Source organism: Sapajus apella, unplaced genomic scaffold (genome assembly GCF_009761245.1).
Source record: "Sapajus apella isolate SASKATOON/1434 unplaced genomic scaffold, GSC_monkey_1.0 scaffold9, whole genome shotgun sequence".
Classification (NCBI taxonomy): Eukaryota; Metazoa; Chordata; class Mammalia; order Primates; family Cebidae; genus Sapajus; species Sapajus apella.
The window spans coordinates 16,794,213-16,812,683 of NW_022436949.1; the positions used below are offsets into that span (position 1 = coordinate 16,794,213).

Below are 18,471 nucleotides of genomic sequence, written 5' to 3' on the forward strand. Positions count from 1 at the left end.
TGGATAATAATACACTTCATAATAATTGAGACAGAATTTTAGCAGAGTATCTCTAAATTATTTCTCAAAAAAAAGAAAACGCATGAATTTTCACAAGATATATGTAGAATATTTTTTTTATTTATTGCTAGCTTTGGAGGTTAAGTATTATAACCATTGTTTATCTCAAAGATTTAAAATGTTCTATTTTCTAAAACTTGGAATATATCCAATGAAAGAATCTATTTGTTAAAGCTAGAAGGCACAAATGGAAGATTAGCCAGTGTCAAGCTTCAATGCACACAAATTAAGCTACCTCATGCATGCTATATTTCTTTATATCTATAACCTGGCAATGGCTAGGACAGACTTAGATGTAAAAACTCAAAAACCTGCCAAGTATTTTGCTTAAAAGTTAATTTAAAAAAAAACCATGAACACTGCTAATGAAAAGGGTAATTTAATATTTTCATTCACAGTTGATTTCAAAGCATAACATTCTCAAATAAGCTTACTGAAAGGAAAAACCTACATGTTTTTACATAGGTGCCATAGAAAACTAGCTTAAAAATACATGATAGCCATATTAAACTTTAGATACCTAAGAAGTCTACATTTTTAATAATAACCAAATTTAGAGATTCTTTTCAAATAAATATGAAATGTTTATAATCTCTTTTAGCAAGTCCAGAAGAACTTTGTCTCCAGAGCTAATTAATTGAGAGGGTCAACACATCATCAGGAAACAGGTATCTCCTCAAGTGACTTCCTCAATTTCTCTCATATTTGGCATAGTTTCAGGTTTTAGATTCAAACAGGAAAACATGTAGCAGAAGAGGAACTATTTCTTTATGTATATATCTCTTACCTCAATAAAGAAACCTTTACCAACCAATCCCCAGAAAAGTCTTCTCCGTGCTGCCTTGGCAAAACTGTGTCACATAATCATGCCTAACTTAATCATTAGGAAAGGGGTAAAATACAAATATTAGTTTTGATCCTATAAACTACTTATAAAACTGGAGTTACCCTCCTCTGATTCAACTGGGGGATTAAATGGGGAATAGTTTTTGTATGGTGTAGCAACAGGCTGTACTATATTTACCTGCAATTACATCTTACGTAAATGCTAAAGCCACCAAATCTTCCAAATACGTTTGAATAGACTTAAACTCTGATTTTCTATAAGATGATATATTTGGATTTATACTGCACTGACATAAAAGTATGTAAAATAGAACAGGAAGGAAGAAGTGAACTTTATAGAAGAATAGTATCTATGTGGTTCTATTTCTTACTAGACACATTGTCCCTTATTAACAAATGCACAGAGTATCCATATTTCATCTACAAAATCTGTTATATCGAAAATGTATATTTCCAAAGCTATTGTTTTAGAAATGTTCATTCTTCCAGACAAAAGCAAAAACTGCCTATAAAACTCAAAAAGTAAATTAAATTCTATCACCATTCTCTTAAATGGAAAAATAAAAAACGATGTCAATGTCACTCTAGAAATTCAAACTTCAAAACTGATATTTTTGTAACTCATAGGGATTTAAAAATATAGTTTTATGTGAAAATCCTTCTAGATTTACAGAAAATTGTAAAGATAGTACAGTGATTTTCCATATAACATACACCTGCTTTCATCAATTATTAACACTTACATTCATATGTTATATTAATGAACAAATATTGTTACATTCTTATTAACTAAAACTTGTACTGCTTTCACATTCCTTAGATTTTTTTTTCTTTTCTTACCTAATGTCCTTTGTCTGTTCCAGGATCCCACTGAGGATAGTATATTTCATTTACTCATTCTGTCTCCTTAGGCAACTCTTGGCTGTGACAGTTTTCAGACTTTCCTTCTTTATTTGATGACTTTGACAGTTTTGAGGAGTACTAATTTAATATTTCATAAAATGTTCTTCAATTGATACTTTGCTGATTAGACTGGGATTATGAATAAAGTTTCTGTCTCATCACATGCCATTGAAGAAACATTATCAGCATTACTTATCACTGGTAATAGTCATCTTGATCACTTGCAGAGGTAGCCTGTGTCAGACTACCTCTCTCCTCCTGGACCAGCAGGGCCTGGGGTCTTGGCCCTTCAAGCCACTGGTGGGCAAATTCAGAAACCGAAGCAGACCTCGGCGGGGCCCAGGTTCCTGAGCCAAGCTGTATCCTGTTGGGGGAATGCCCTTTCTGAGGGGGATAGGGGAGAGTATGGGGTGACAGGGTGAAACTGGGGCTGAAGGGAGGGGCCTGCTGTGGTCGGGAGGCTGCTGCTGCACATTTGGGCTTGATAAAGAAGTGTTTCTGGTTAAAAAAAAAAGTTATTCTTCATTACCTTTACACACTGTACTCTCTGGAAGAAAGCCTCGATGCACAGCCCACACTTAAGGAGTGGGGAGTTGTACTCTAACTCCATGAGGGTGGAATAACCGGCATAAATAATTTTGAATTATTCTATGTGGAAAATTTGTCTATTCTCTATCATTTATTAGTGTATACAATTATTTACATCAGTAATTTCATAGGATATTTTGAATACATGTTTCAATAAAGGAAGGAGAATTAAAGGGATTTTGGTTTAGGCAATTGAGACATATTTTTAATAGTTCATAAATTAATTTACATTTTACTGCAATTGAGAATTTTGCTGCCATTTAATTGTTCCATATTGCCAATTTGTTCCACTTTCTTGGCACTCTGACCTCCTCTATCTCTTGCCAGAAAGAAAATCCTAGTCGTCTTTGAAAACTTATAGAAAACTGATAGAAAATAGAATACAAGCTCTACCCATGAAATTCTACAATGCTAGAACTAATTAATCTATAAACCATGTCATATATGCCCTTCCAGCCACAAGAAAGGGATGGCTTAGTATATCTGGTAAAATTCGGCTATGAATCTATCTGGACTGGGACTTTATTTGGTTGGTAGGCTATTAATTGCTGCCTCAACTTCAGACCTTGTTATTGGTCTAGTCAGGGATTCAATTTCTTCCTAGTTTAGCCTTGGGAGAGTGTAAGTGTCCAGGAATTTATCATTTCATCTAGATTTACTGGTTTATGTGCACAGAGGTGTTTGTAGTATCCTCTTGGTACTTCATATTTCCATGGAATCGGTGGTGATATCCCCTTTATCATTTTTTATTGCATCAATTTGATTCTTATCTCTTTTCTTTTGTATTAGTCTGGCTAGTGGTCTATCTATTTTGTTTATCTTTTCAAAATGCCAGCTTCTGGATTTATTGATTTTTTGAAGGTTTTTTTGTGTCTCTATTCTTTCACATCTGCTCAGATCTTAGTTATTTCTTGTCTTTTGCTAGCTTTTGAATTTGCTTGATCTTGCTTCTCTAGTTTTTTTAATTGTCATGATAGGGTGTCAATTTTAGATCTTTCCTCACCTCTAATATGGGCATTTAGTGCTATAAATTTTCCTCTAGACACCACTTTAAATGTGTCCCAGAGATTATGGTACATGTGTCTTTGTTCTCACTGGTTTTGAAGACCATCTTTATTTCTACCTGCATTACATTATTTATCAAGTAGTCACTCAAGAGAAGGTTGTTCAGTTTCCATGTAGTTGTGCAGTTTAGAGTGAGTTTCTTAATCCTGAGTTCTAATTTGATTGCACTGTGGCTGGTATCACTTTTCTGAAACTATTCCAAACAATAAAAAAGAGGGATCCTTCTTAACTCATTTTATGAGACCAACATCATCCTGATAGCAAAACTAGGCAGAGACACAACTAAAAAAGAAAATTACAGGCAAATATCCATGATGAACATTGATGCAAAAATCTTCAATAAAATACTGGCGAACCGAATGCAACAGCACCTCAAAAAGCTCATCCATCATGATCAAGTTGGCTTCATACCTGGGATGCAAGGCTGGTTCAACATATGCAAATCAACAAATGTAATCCATCACATAAACAGAAGCAAAGACAAAAACTATATGATTATCTCGATATATGCAGAGAAGGCCTTTGACGAAATTCAACAGCACTTTATGTTAAAAACTCTCAATAAACTAGGTATAGATGGAATGTATCTCAAAATAATAAAAGCTGTTTATGACAAACCCACAGCCAATATCAAACTGAATGGGCAAAAACAGGAAGAATTCCTTCTGAAAACTAGCACTAGACAAGGGTTCCCTCTCTCACCACTCCTATTCAACATAGTATTGGAAGTTTTAGCCAGAGCAATCAGGCAAGAAAAAGAAATAAAGGGTATTCAATTAGGAAAAGAGGAGGTCAAATTGTGTCTATTTGCAGATGACATCATTGCATATTTAGAAGCCCCCACTGTTTCAGCCCAAAATCTCCTTATGAAAATAATCAACTTCAGCAGTCTCAGGATACAAAATCAAGGCACAAAAATTGCAAGCATTCATATACACTAACAATAGACAAACAGAGAGCCAAATCATGAGCAAACTCCCATTCACAACTGCTACAAAGAGAATAAAATACATAGGAATACAAGTAACAAATGATGTGAAGGACCACTTAAAGGAGAATTACAAACCACTGCTCAAGGAAATAAGAGAGGACAAAAACAGATGGAGAAATATCCCATGCTCATGGTTGGAAAGAATCATTATCAATTACTTTGGCCATACTGCGCAAAGTAATTTATACATTCAGTGCTATCCTCATCGAGCTGCTACCATTGCCCTTCTTCACAGAACTGGAAAAAAACACCTTAACCTTCATATGGAGCCAAAAAAGAACCCACATAGCCAAGACAATCCTAAGCAAAACAACAACAAAAAAACAAACAAACAAAAACAAAAACAAAAAAACAAAGCTGGAGGCATCACCCTACCTGACTTCAAACTACACTACAAGGCTACAATAATCAAAACAGCATGGTACTGGTACCAAAACAGAGATATAGACCAATTGAACAGAACAGAGTTCTCCGAGGCAACGCTACACATCTACAACCATCTGATCTTTGACAAACCCGACAAAAACAAGCAATGGGGAAAGGATTCCCTGTTTAATAAATGGTGTTGTGACAACTGGCTAGCCATGTGCAGAAAGTTGAAACTGGACCTCTTCCTTACACCTTACAGTAAAATTAATTCCAGATGCATTAAATATTTAAAAATTGGACCTAACACCATAAAAACCCCGGTAGAAAACTTAGGCAATATTATTCAGGACATAGGCAATGACAAGGACTTCATGATTAAATCACCAAAAGCAAAGGCAACAAAAGCTAAAATAGACAAATGGGATGTAATTAAACTTAAGAGTTTCTGCACAGCAAAAAAAATCATTAGAGTGAACCGACAACCAACAGAATGGGAAAAAATTTTGCAAGCTACCCATCTGACAAAGGGCTAATACCCATAATCCACAAAGAACTAAAGCAGATTTACCAGAACAAAATAAACAAACCCAACCAGAAGTGGGCAAAGGATATGAACAGACACTTTTCAAAAGAAGATATTTATGTGTCCAAAAAACATGAAAAAGTGCTCACCATCACTGGCCATTAGAGGAATGCAAATCAAAACCGTATTGAGATATCACCTCATGCCAGTTAGAATGGTGATCATTAAAAAATCTGGAGACAACAGATGCTGGAGAGAATGCAGGGAAATAGGAATGCTTTTACACTGTTGGTGGGGGTACAACTTAGTTCAACCATTGAGGAAGACAATGTGGCAATTCCACAAAGATCCAGAAATAGAAACACCATTTGATCCAGCAATCCCATTACTGGGTATATACCCAAAGGATTATAAATTGTTCTATTATAAAAACACATGCACAAGTATGTTCATTGAGAACTGTTTACAATAGTGAAGACCTGGAACTAACCCAAATGCTCATCAGTAATAGATTGAATGAAGAAAATATGGCACATACATACCATGGAATACTGCTATAAATAAAAATCAGTTCATGTCCTTTGCAAGGACATGGATGAATCTGAAAACCATCATTCTCAGCAAACTGACACAAGAACAGAAACCAAACACTGCATGTTCTCACTCATAGGTGGGTGTTGAACAATGAGAACACATGGACACAGGGAGAGGAACATCACATAATGGGGTCTTTTAGGGGATTGGGGCTGGGGGAGGGACAGCTGGGGATGAGGAGATTGCGGAGGGATAACATTGGGAGAAATACCTAATGTAAGGGATAGGGATATGGAGGTAGCAAACCACCACGGCAGGTGTACACCTATGTAACAATCCTCTAAGATCTGCTCGTGTGCCACATAAATTAAAATAATAAAAAATATATATATGCGCCAAGGCTTACGTTTTTTGAGAACTAAATACATCTCAGAGTTCAAGGGAAACTGTTAGAAAAGTCAGGAAAATCTATGAAAAAAGCATTTTGAAAGTAGCTGTGACAATACAAGCCATTATTTGTTTTATTTCTATCTGTGCACCTTATTCCTACTAAAGTCCCCTGCGTGACAGGTAAGAATTAAACGTATCAGTAGCTTGAATTTACTCAAATTGCTTTAAAGCTACTCTAATTGCATATTCATCATTTGCAGAGAAAAAGGAATTTTTTCCAGAATAAAAGCAACATTCCCTTGACTCACATCGATGCACAGGTGTTAAGCTCCCTCAACTTTAACAATAGAGTACATATCTTATCTTCAATTTAACATAGTTTATAACTCTGAACCGAATCAACTCCATAGATTTTTTCGACTCTCACTACTTTCTTTGGAGTTTAACCTAAAATAGCATGTCATGCAACACTGGAGGAAATTTAGGACAGTGGGAAAAAAAAGATGAACTCATGGTCATGTAAGTTATTTAAATTTTTACTTAAGTAACATAATTTGTCAAATTTGCACCAGGCTTATCACAGATATGTTCTTTGGTAATTATTTTAATTTAGGATACCTTTCTGTAGAACACAGACTCTCAAGTTCAGCACGGACAATTCAATTCCCTTTAAATTAACTATACCTTGAACCCAGTGAGTTTAATTTTCAGATTTAAATATTCCATTGCAAAAGATGTGAAATTATTAGAGACCTGTGCTCCCGAACAAAATAATTTGAACTTGAACCAGCCAACAGAAGCAACAGTTCTATAATTCATTATTATATCCACTTTTGGCTAGTGAAGATGTGTAAAGTAGCTTATAAAGTGATATATTTATATTTAACATATCTTGAATATTCAAATGAAATATTTCTCTCAGATTTTAATAACAGAACACCCACGTCTATGGTGAGGAAAATGTTTGCCTTAGTCTATAATATAACTGATTATGCTTACCTCTTTGACTTGGTGACTGAGAAGAAAAACTAATTGGTATGTCATTTCTATGAATACAAAAAGAGTTTTAAGACATTTACTTATTGTGAAAATTATACCATAGGTGTTGTAATTTGACTTTGAATGTCTTTTCAGGTATTTTTTTATTTGACTCATAAAGCCTCATACACCATGGATACTTAGAAATAAAACCAAGATGAAAGCCTTAACTTGGTGGTTATGTAAATGGCTTAATTTTGTTTTCTTCCTCCATATTCTACTTCATCAGGAAGCTAGAAGGGAGATAGAAAGGGGTAAGTATAAGAGGACACAACTCCTGCTGACCAGATTTTACCAACAGTTAGTAGGAGCATGTTTCTGTAGAACCCGGTTATATTGAAGTTATCTACAAAGCTCTTCCATCTTGAGATGCTTAAATATTTTATTCAGTAACTTGAGTGGATTTGATGTAGAAAGAAAAAGTTGGCAGTTTTGATATTTTATCTAACAGTCTCCCCAGATTGGGAGTTCTACCTCCTACTCTCTGTGAAGCCACCATGCCCACTTCCTCTCTACTCTTGAGCTTCTGTATTGACAAAGATTTTGTATTTTTGTTTAACAGGTAATTTTTTATGAGGCTCTATCTTGGAATCCAAAATATACTTCATATGTTACCTCCTTACCTTGCTGCTAACATTATAGGTTAATCTTAGAGATCATCACTTTCATTTTTTGGCTGCAAACATTCGTGCCTTTCTTGAAATCTTCACATCTCACAATCCATATTTAAAATCAATATGTCTTAGCCCCAATGAACTGGAAGTGCAATAGTTACAGAGTGCTGCCGAGGGAGCATACAGATACAGAATTTCCGATAAGTATGAAATTCTTTCCCAAAACGGTACCCAAGCACACTAAATTATGTCATATAACTTATATGTTATTTTCCCTTTTGTAAAGTGTACTTTGAAGCCATTTTAAGTTGTGGAAAACTTAAGTTACATAAATGTAAGCAAGGGGGTTTTAATACAAGGTTCTAAATATGTTTTGTTTACCTGAATTTAGTAAATAAAATAGTAATTTATAAAAATAATTCAAAAATTTCCTATTATATCGTTTTTGAATTAGTCAAATTTCTAAGTTAATCAAAAATGCTCATTAATCCAAAAGCAGGGTACATAACCCAGGAAAACAAGTGAAAGTAATTAATGACATATAATTCCAAGTAGTATTTACATTTTTCAGGTGTGGATCTACCAGGAATGAAAAACTTATATTTTAGACAACTGCAAAATAGTTTTTATATTTTTTATTGTAAGACTGAACTCTCATTACCAGTCTTTATAATTTCTTTATTGATTTTTATTCTGCATTATCCTCTCCTCTCACCACAACTAACATTTCTTTGGAGAATATGGGGTTGGACAGATTCATCAGATTCATGTAAGTGCCGTTTAGCTAGGACATTTTCTCTGGTGGATTGTGAGTGGAGTGCAATCATAGCCATAAAAATGCGGATGAAAACTCAAGTTCACAGTCCAAAGGAATCAGTGATCAAGGTCATCCTTCAGAATGTCTTCAGCATGCAGTCTACTTCCAGCTAAAATATGTTTTCCTGGTTGGACTGCACTCATCATCCTTCAACTGAGGAAGACAATGTGTTTAAAATGAAAGTGCTCCATGTTCCCATTGTAAGTGTCCTTTCCCAAGCATAATGGGAAAGTAAACTCTTCATTAAAAATGGCAAAATGGCAAAATATCACGCTTGTAATTCCAGCACTTTGGGAGGCTGAGGCAGGTGGATCACGGGGTCAGGAGATCGAGACCATACTGGTTAACATGGTGAAACCCCCTCTCTACTAAAAAGGCAAAAAATTACCAGGTGTTGGTGGCAAGCACCTGTAAGTCCCAGCTACTCGGGAGGCTGAGGCAAGAGATTTGCTTGAACCCGGGAGGCGGAGGTTTCAGTGAGCTGAGATGGCGTCACTGCACTCCAGCCTGGGCGACAAGAGCGAGACTCTGTCTCAAAAACAAACAAACAACAACAAAAAAGGCAAAATGGTAATTTACAGAAGTCTTAAGAAGGGTAGTACAATGATAGGGGTGTTTTGCTTGTTTTTATCAGCTTGCTTTTCCCCCATACTATCAGCAAATCATATCAGCTCTACCAAATTTTAAATATAAGACATTAACAAGTGGTCAAAACTGATGTAAAGCAGTGTTTTCGAAGATAGGTATTATTAAAAACATTTAGAAAATTGGTGCTTTAGTTGCACCAATTGTAAGATAAAGTTGAATATTGTGAGGTGTAGCTAAGATGTGTATGAAAATCTTGAAAATTATTTTGAATATTTTTCATGGAATACTGTAATATTTTTAAAAATTTTCTTTATAATTTTTATAATTCTTTAGATAAATATAATAAAATAAAATTAGACTTAAAATTATTAAATTATGAATGCGCTAGTCTGAGGATGAGTCTTAACTAGTACTAAGAAAGATCAATCACAATTCTACATTTGGGTATCATCTATATAACTTCCTCAGGCTATTCATGATTTGATGTAAAACAATATTAATTGTAAGAAAAAAATATACATGATGGCAGTTGTTACTAGGTCAATGGAAGGTCATGATTTTCACTCAATGTGGCAATGTGATAAGTACTTATGAGCAGCACTGTCTATCATATTCAGCAGACAGAATGTTGAATAAGTCTAGATCTAGTGAAAAAGTGTCGAAATTTCCATGGAAAAATCAGGACATGATTTTACATCTTATAATAATTTTGTTAATATGTAAGTTAAGATGCTATTTCTGTATCTGACAATATGATATTGACTACCTATTGATCCCAGAATGTTGCTGTAAGGACCAATTAAGATAAAGCGTGATAAAGTCATGAATATAATACACAATAAAAATGCACCTCAAGTACACAAGGTAGCAAAATTATAAACCAGTTGTTTAAAAAATGCACCATTATAAATGTATACCAAATCATACATATGAATTAAAAACCATATTGTTATACTGAAACATGTAATAAATTGGACTTAAAATTAATAAATGATAAGCAAAGTGATGACTCCCAGTTCTCATACTTTATTCTTACGTAGCATTGTACAAAGGATTTGAAAAAACATATAATATCACATATTATAGATAATTATCATAGTTGAGTGTTTGCTACATGCAAACCTTTATGCTAAATTAGCTTAATTTTACAAGTTTATTTACTCCTTAAAATAACCCTCTCACTTAAAGATTATTATTTTCCTTTTGTTACATTTAAGGAATCTTAAGACTTAGTTTGACCAAGATCCATAACTAAAAAATGGGGAAGCCCAGGTGACGTTTCAAGTACTTAATGAGAAGAAGAAATAGGTGCATGCCAATTAGAATAAATGTCCAAGAATCAGAATGAACACTTGGCTGCCCACATCATACTGAGTGGTAGCTGATTATCAATTCAAGTGAAGGCCAAAATTAAGTCCTAGATATCTGGTGTTAAATTACATTTACAAACACAAAGGAATAAAGTGTATAAATATTTTGAAAGTAAAGGTGAAAAAATCCTGAGACAATATAGTAAACCTTATGATTAATTTAGAAAAATACACAGCATGTACCCTGAACACTTGGAAACGTGGCATGTGATTCAATTCCTAGCTTCTAACAAAGTAAGACTGAGAACAACAACAAAACAAAATCCAGACTGATTGTTCAAGGAAGTTGGTTATGGGAACTGAGAGATTTCCCTTACTTTGAAACCCAGCAAATAATTGTGACTTACACTGTGGTGGATACATAACCCTTACTCTACAGCTCCTAAATAAAGTCACATAGTTATTTCTTTTGCAGTCTCTCTATTAAACCCCATTGCACAAAGCCAAAACACTGTTCAATAGCAACAACAAAAAGCTGCATAACATTCACAAAATAGAAATCATTTGTATTGTCTATTTTGGTACAATAATTTTTCCCAAATTAGTTTTATACGATAGTACTCAATGTTTTACGCACACACACATATTTTACACATATATGCACACAAATGAAATGAGGTTTCTTGCTAAAATGATGGAAGAGTAAGGATTTGATGGTGATTCCAAATTATATTATTGAGTTTATTTTTATTACTTTTACTTCTATTTATTGAATATACAGGTTGTTTAAACATTCTCTGAAAATTGCTTAAATCAATACTTTTAAGTAGTGGGCAATATAATACATAAAACTTGTCTTCGAAGGCTGAGTTTCTTAAATTGAGAATAGAATTTTCTACTTAGTAAAAGCCTTAAGTTTAAAACTAATAATGTGCTAATGTGCTTGCATAATTCATGTCACTTGAATTAAACTGGTAATAAAAATGAAACAATAATTTACTTTTAATTACAATAAAAATTCTGAAGGGTGTTTAAGTGATAAAGTCCAAGCTGATATACACTTTTTAATATTAAAGCAGGACATTAAACATTTTAGCCCCTATGTGTGTATGTTTATTTCATTCAAATGTTTGGCAGTAAGCAGAAGCGATCTTAACATTTCTTAGCATGTACCAAGATTTTAATTAACTTCAGTGGCACACAACTATTTTTTTTTTACAAGGAAGTTAACATTTCAATATGATTAAAGGTCTGCCATTTGGCAGTTTAATTTTCTACCCCTCTTCTTAATATCACTACTAGATGGACAGCTTCCTTTATTTAAACCTTGTCCTTATCAGTTCTCTACAGGACCTGACACTTTGCTAGTAACCCTGCAATTCCATCTCCCATATTTGTTAGAATTCTATTTTCTTACACATCAATGAACACAGTATATTTTCAAGTATGTCAGGATAGTAGGGACTATGTAAGAGATAAACTAGGAAGAAATTTCTATCAGTCTAAAAGCAACTTTAAAATATAGTGAACCTCAAGTGCATCCTTTTCAAATATATTATAGTTTTCTTTTCAAAATGTGATCATCCATTTTTGGCTGTGATTGAAATCGTAACGCATGTGCAAGTGCATTCAAAATCAATATTTGTTGTTCTCAAAATTTGTTTTGCTCCATTCTTAAATTAGGAAATACTAGGTCATATATATCAAAAAGTATGTTTATACCAAAATAAGATAACAAAAATTTGTATTTAGTGGTAAATTTGAAGGCCTTTAAAGGTAAGGGGTATGTATAATTCAGTATATTGTTTTTTCAGACCCCATCATAAGACACAGTACATAGTAGACAAATATTAAAACTTGAGAGTTGTTCAATGCATTCACAGGACAAGGACCATTAGACATTAATATGCTTATATTCTCAGGTACCGTGGCTACCTAAAGGGAACTAGCATTAGACTGGGAGAAACTATGAACCAAACCTACACGGAACCACTGGATAGCAATGTGAGAGGCAGTTTAAGCTACTCAAACTATTTTGAGAGCAAGACAGCTAGGAGTCACTTCAATGAACTCCTATCATAACTGATACTCTATACAAGTACACAGATCTGGTAGATACAATACCAGTCGATTTATGTTCTGATACTCCTATTCCAGTAACAGAGCAACAACTTACTACTGATCATTTTAAGGTAACTTTTACCTCATTAACTGGGCAGCACTAAGAAATTTAGAGGGCTTGAATATTTATCTGTGTCCTCATATTAATTTAAACCAGACCAACAAATTTGTGCTCAACCACAAGAAGATCCTATAAATGCTTATTTGAAATAAAAAATATGTAATTCTCAAAAAAAAGTTTGGTTTTTGCTATGCACATGTTCAGCATAGAAAAATGTTCCTCTGTAAAATGTATAACATTCAGGATGAAATATCTGAAGTTCTAGACATTGCTACCTCTTTAGGTGATTTGAACATGGTGATAAGATAGTGTATGGCCTAATTATCTTTTCTTCTCTGACTTCATGCTTTTGAGGATGTTTCATAGAATAACTCCTGAACAACTTTAACTTCACTATGACAAATCAAAGGCTTATTGAAGAGTAAATGAATAATTTCTCAGTTTTCATTTCTAGTCAACCTAACAGAAAAATGAAACTACAGAATAGAGGCTGCATTAGACATAGGAAAATGCTCACAAAGCTGTTTTTAAGTCAATATGACACTTTAAAACTGAGAATGCCAACAAGTGGATAGTGATTCATAGATTTTACTACTTTTAAAAACAAAAGTAAAGAGGTTTTGCGTTATATTCTGCTCCAAATAATTCTGTGCATTGCCGAATTTGTTTAAAGGTTTATGACATTTTAAGCTGTATCCTAGTAGTTTTTTATATAGACGGTTCCTGACCTATTATGGTTTGACTTTCAGTTTTTGGACATTCCGTAATTTACAACGAGGGTAGCACATCCAGTTAAATCCATCTTAAACCAAGGAGCTTGCATATATATAATTTACATTGCATCTTTTCTTAATACACAGTGTGACCCTCTTCATGCCATAATTGCTCAAATATTGGTAGCAGAATGTTTTGATTTTGAAAAACTCATATACAATTTTACAATTACTGATATACAATCTGAATTCCAACTGAGTATTTTTTTTGACAATAAACTCATTTTTATTCTATAAGTTTCTCAATAATGTGGACCAGTAATATGTAGAATACATACCTACATTATGGTAGAAATTTTAAAGGATAGAACTACACAAATGAAAATATATCTGAATAAAACAGTATTATTTTATTGCATGTTTTCTCTATTTTAATTCCTGGCTATGAAAGAAGGAAAATTTATAATTGTCCATTCATTCTGCCTGTTTCTATTGTCCAACAAAAGTCTTGCTCATGAATAGCATCGCTTTAGAAAACTCAGAAATTAAATATGTGACTCTTTTGCCAAAATACTCAGTGTGGTCATTGTCAGAACAGGTTTTTTTTTTTTTTTTCTTTCTTCTTCTTTTCTCTTTGTAAAAGATTTCAGCTTTTATTAATAAAAGTTTTATTTGTTTTAATTTGGAATCTTTCGTTTATTTTTTGTTTTTATTTTTGTTTTTCCATTTATTTATTGTATTTTAGGTTTTGGGGTACATGTGTAGAACATGCAAGATTGTTGCATAGGTACACACGTGGCAGTGTGATTTGCTACCTTCCTCCCCATCACCTATATCTGGCATCTCTCCCCTTGCCATCTCTCCCCAACTCCCCACCCCCCACCGTCCCTCCCCTATTTCCCCCCAACAGACCCAAGTGTGTAGTGCTCCCCCTCTGTGTCCATGTGTTCTCATTGTTCAACACCCGCCTATGAGTGAGAACATGTGGTGTTTGATCTTCTGCTCTTCTGTCAGTTTGCTGAGAATGATGGTTTCCAGGTTCATCCATATCCCTACAAAGGACACAAACTCATCGTTTTTGATGGCTGCATAATATTCCATGGTGTATATGTGCCATATTTTCCCTGTCCAGTCTATCATCGATGGGCATTTGGGTTGGTTCCAGGTATTTGCTACTGTATCTAGTGATGTAATGAACATTTGTGTGCACGTGTCCTTATAGTAGAACGATTTATAATCCTCTGGATATATACCTGGTAATGGGATTGCTGGGTCAAATGGAATTTCTATTTCTAGGTCCTTGAGGAATCGCCACACTGTCTTCCACAATGGTTGAACTAATTTACACTCCCACCAACAGTGTAAAAGTGTTCCTATTTCTCCACATCCTATCCAGCATCTGTTGCCTCTAGATTTTTTAATTATCGCCATTCTAACTGGCACGAGATGGTATCTCAATGTAGTTTTGATTTGCATTTCTCTGATGACCAGTGATGATGAGCATTTTTTCAAATGTTTGTTGGCCTCATGTATGTCTTTTTTGTAAATTATCTGTTCATATCCTTTGCCCACTTTTGAATGGGCTTGTTTGTTTTTTTATTGTAAAACTGTTTTAGTTCTTTGTAAATTCTGGGTATCAGCCCTTTGTCAGATGGATAAACTGCAAAAAATTTTTTCCCATTCTGTTGGTTGCCGATTCACTCTAATGACTGTTTCTTTTGCCCTGCAGAAGCTGTGGAGTTTAATTAGGAACCATCCAACTGAGTATTTTTTTTAAATTTAAGATACCAGTTATAAAACAGTACTACTTTGTAACACACACTGTTGTCAAATTGGACCTTTGTTCTTTATAAATGGCTAAGATTACAAGCAGATTTTCGACTAGGAAATTGTGAAGAAAACCCAATTGAAAGTTTTAAAAGAAAAAATTTTGAAATTGCTTACACTCCTAATTAAGAATTTAGATAGCTGACATGAGCTTAATATTAGATATATAATTATTTTTCTAATATCAGTGTAAATTTTCTTTCCATTTCTGAGCTACTATAATGTGGGTAAAACTGACCTTATGGTGTCTCTTATTTTAAGTAAAGAAACTAACTTCATACCTTAAAAGTAGTCACCACTATGTTCACAGTCTCATCATTATCCTAAATAGTTCCAAAGATTATTATTATTTCATTCTTTTGACACAAAGACCTTACTGGACTTTTACCCTTTTGTACATATTGCTAAGTACTAACCTTTTCATGAGTATATTTTTTCTTTTAAAAAAAAAATTCTTTTGCACTGTTATCACCATTGCTGTCTCTCACTGATACCATGGCCATTCTTACCAGTTACCTAATAATAATAATAATAATAATAATAAAGTCTACATGTTTGCTTTAGTTCTTATGGAATTTCTCTGAAAAACTTGATCTCAGCGCTTCTCATCTAATTTTTTTGGACTACGGGTAAAAAATGTTGGATGAGTTAAATAGGGAGAGTGTTTCCCGTATCTTACTATATACAATTTTTTACTATATAAAATTCTATAAAAGAATATTTTTTCAATCAAAGATTATTAAAATACAATCATTGAAGCTTATCTCAAACATTCATTGTAAGCCTGCTTTATCTATGTACTTTGTCCTTAATTTCTAAGTTAATAAGATAAATTACCTACATCTGGTTCTTTCAAATCTTACAAATGTTTCAGAGTTCATCAAATGTTACAGGTTTAAATCATTTTAAAGCCCTCTGACCTATCTCTATTAAACACATTTCTTCTACAGCTATTAATTAACTATCAATTACTGACATAGCTGATCCTCCCTAGTTTCACTAAGCCTCTCAAACCCTAAAATTAAAAAATATATATATTCTCAAATGGCTGGACTTTTACATATATTCCTCTCATTCAATTTTTTTCTGCTAAGATAAATTTATTTTTAGCTTTCTTTAAGGAAACATCTTAGATATCAGTTAGCTGGCGATTTAGGTAGATAGTGCAGTTACCTCCTATGCTTCCCTTTCTGTACAATTGATCACTTGATCTGTTGTCATAAATTGTCACACTGTATATAACAAAATCAGGATACCTGTCTTATGTCAACCATCAATCTCTCCAATAATAGCCCATAAATATTTTCCTCATCTAATACATTTCTGTAAACTCACAATTGAAAATTTATTAACCAACTGGAACATACAGGTGTTGGAGCACAGGCCAAAGTGGCAGTGGCAGCTGAGAGACATTTTTGTATCCTGTCTGCCCTCTACAAAGCAGAGCCAAATCTGGGTCATTACATTCAGCAGGGAGCTTTGAAACACCTTCCAACTTTGTACAGCAGGATGCTGAGTGTCTTTTGACCTAGTTTTGCACACAGGAAATGCAAGGCTGCCAGAACATGGAGCCTGGAAGTGTTAGGTTGTTAGATCTATGACTTTTAGTTGCAGGAAGGATTCCTAAAATGTTGGCTTCATGATTCTCCCCTTTCCAGTAATGTAATTACGCTTGCTGCCTCTTGGCTCATAGGTAAATATTCCTTCATATGACTCTTTCAGATTGTATGCAAATTGAAAACTGACCAAGATGGTCTTAATATTTCCCTCAGTTTGACTAAACTTTGGACAGAATTCTTCCTGACTCTATGCTGACCCCTCTTTTTTTTTTTTTTTAAGATAACTCATTAAAACAACAACAACAACAACAACATGGAATTGTAAATTTTTTTCTCTAGTCCTATGAGATGCCTTTTTAAAAACCTCTTGCTAGTTTTACAACCCAGTATTTCTTTTTCTCAAAGGCCTGAACACCGCATCTTTGAAATATACAGATCAAGGGAATAGCTCCTTTATGGCCCAGTTTCTGGAAGAGAGTAGAAGCCTAACTTGGGTGAACAAATTGCTTAAGTTGTAAAACTATCCTAAAGATGAGAAAGTTTACTTTTCCCTTTAGTAAAACCTATTAACAAGCACAGATGGACCTGTCCTCTCCCTCTGATGTTGGCACTTAAAAATCCTCCTTTTCTTTGTTTCAGTAAATTTCAGACTGAGTTTGACTCTGTCTCCTATTGTAATATCATTGAATAAAGTCTTCTTTACCTGTTTAACTTTGTCTAGTACGATTTTTGCTTTATCTTAACATTACTTTAAAACTGTAAAGACCAAAAATGTCTAAGTATTTTCCTTACATTGCTGCTGAGATTAAGCAGCCAGAGCATGTGCACTTTATTTTTCCCCAGGCAGCTTCATTTACTGAGCGCTATATTAGTGTTCGCAAATTCTTCATGATAAGTGAAATCCTGAAAGAGGTCAGAGTCCCCCCAGTTCCCAGGTATTTTGGCTCTAATGGTTGATCTTCACAATGTCATCTCTTGTTTTTCTGTTAGCAGAAACGGTGCAAAAATAAAACTCCTTAAACTGGGTTCCTGCTGCTTTGACAACTAGGCCAGAACCTGCCTTTCTTCATCTCACACCAGTATTAAGAATTTAGGCAAAATGCACCACATTCCATTTCTAAGAAATAATACGTAAGACAAACCATCAATATATACTGCCTGCCTTGGTTTCTCGCACAAGATTTTACATCTCCCCTCTTCTTGCTAAATGTAAATAGTTACTAATAAGTGTTAAGGGAGTGTAAGCCCTGATAACGCTCTGCATGTTTTATGCCTTCTAACGCTGTTAACTTTTGGCATTATATCACATTTATTTCCACATCTACATCTTCTCTTCATTTGGTCTGTGAGCTTCTAGAGGGCAAATACATAGATTTACTAGTTTATTCTCTACATACACAACTAATGCTTGTATATTGAGTAATATTCAACAAATATTCACTAAAATGGCGAAATTATTTGAATGCACTAATTATAACACGATACAAAGATCAACAGAAAATATCAACATAGATTTAAAAAATAACACAAAAATGTCATTTGCACAACTCTAAG

General features: G+C 34.0%; 1 protein-coding gene across 1 annotated transcript in view; it reads right to left on the reverse strand.

The window, feature by feature from the left end:
- The window catches only part of KLHL1 (kelch like family member 1), a 428,234-nt gene that overhangs the window by 252,897 nt on the left and 156,866 nt on the right, over positions 1-18,471 (reverse strand). The window lies entirely within an intron of this gene.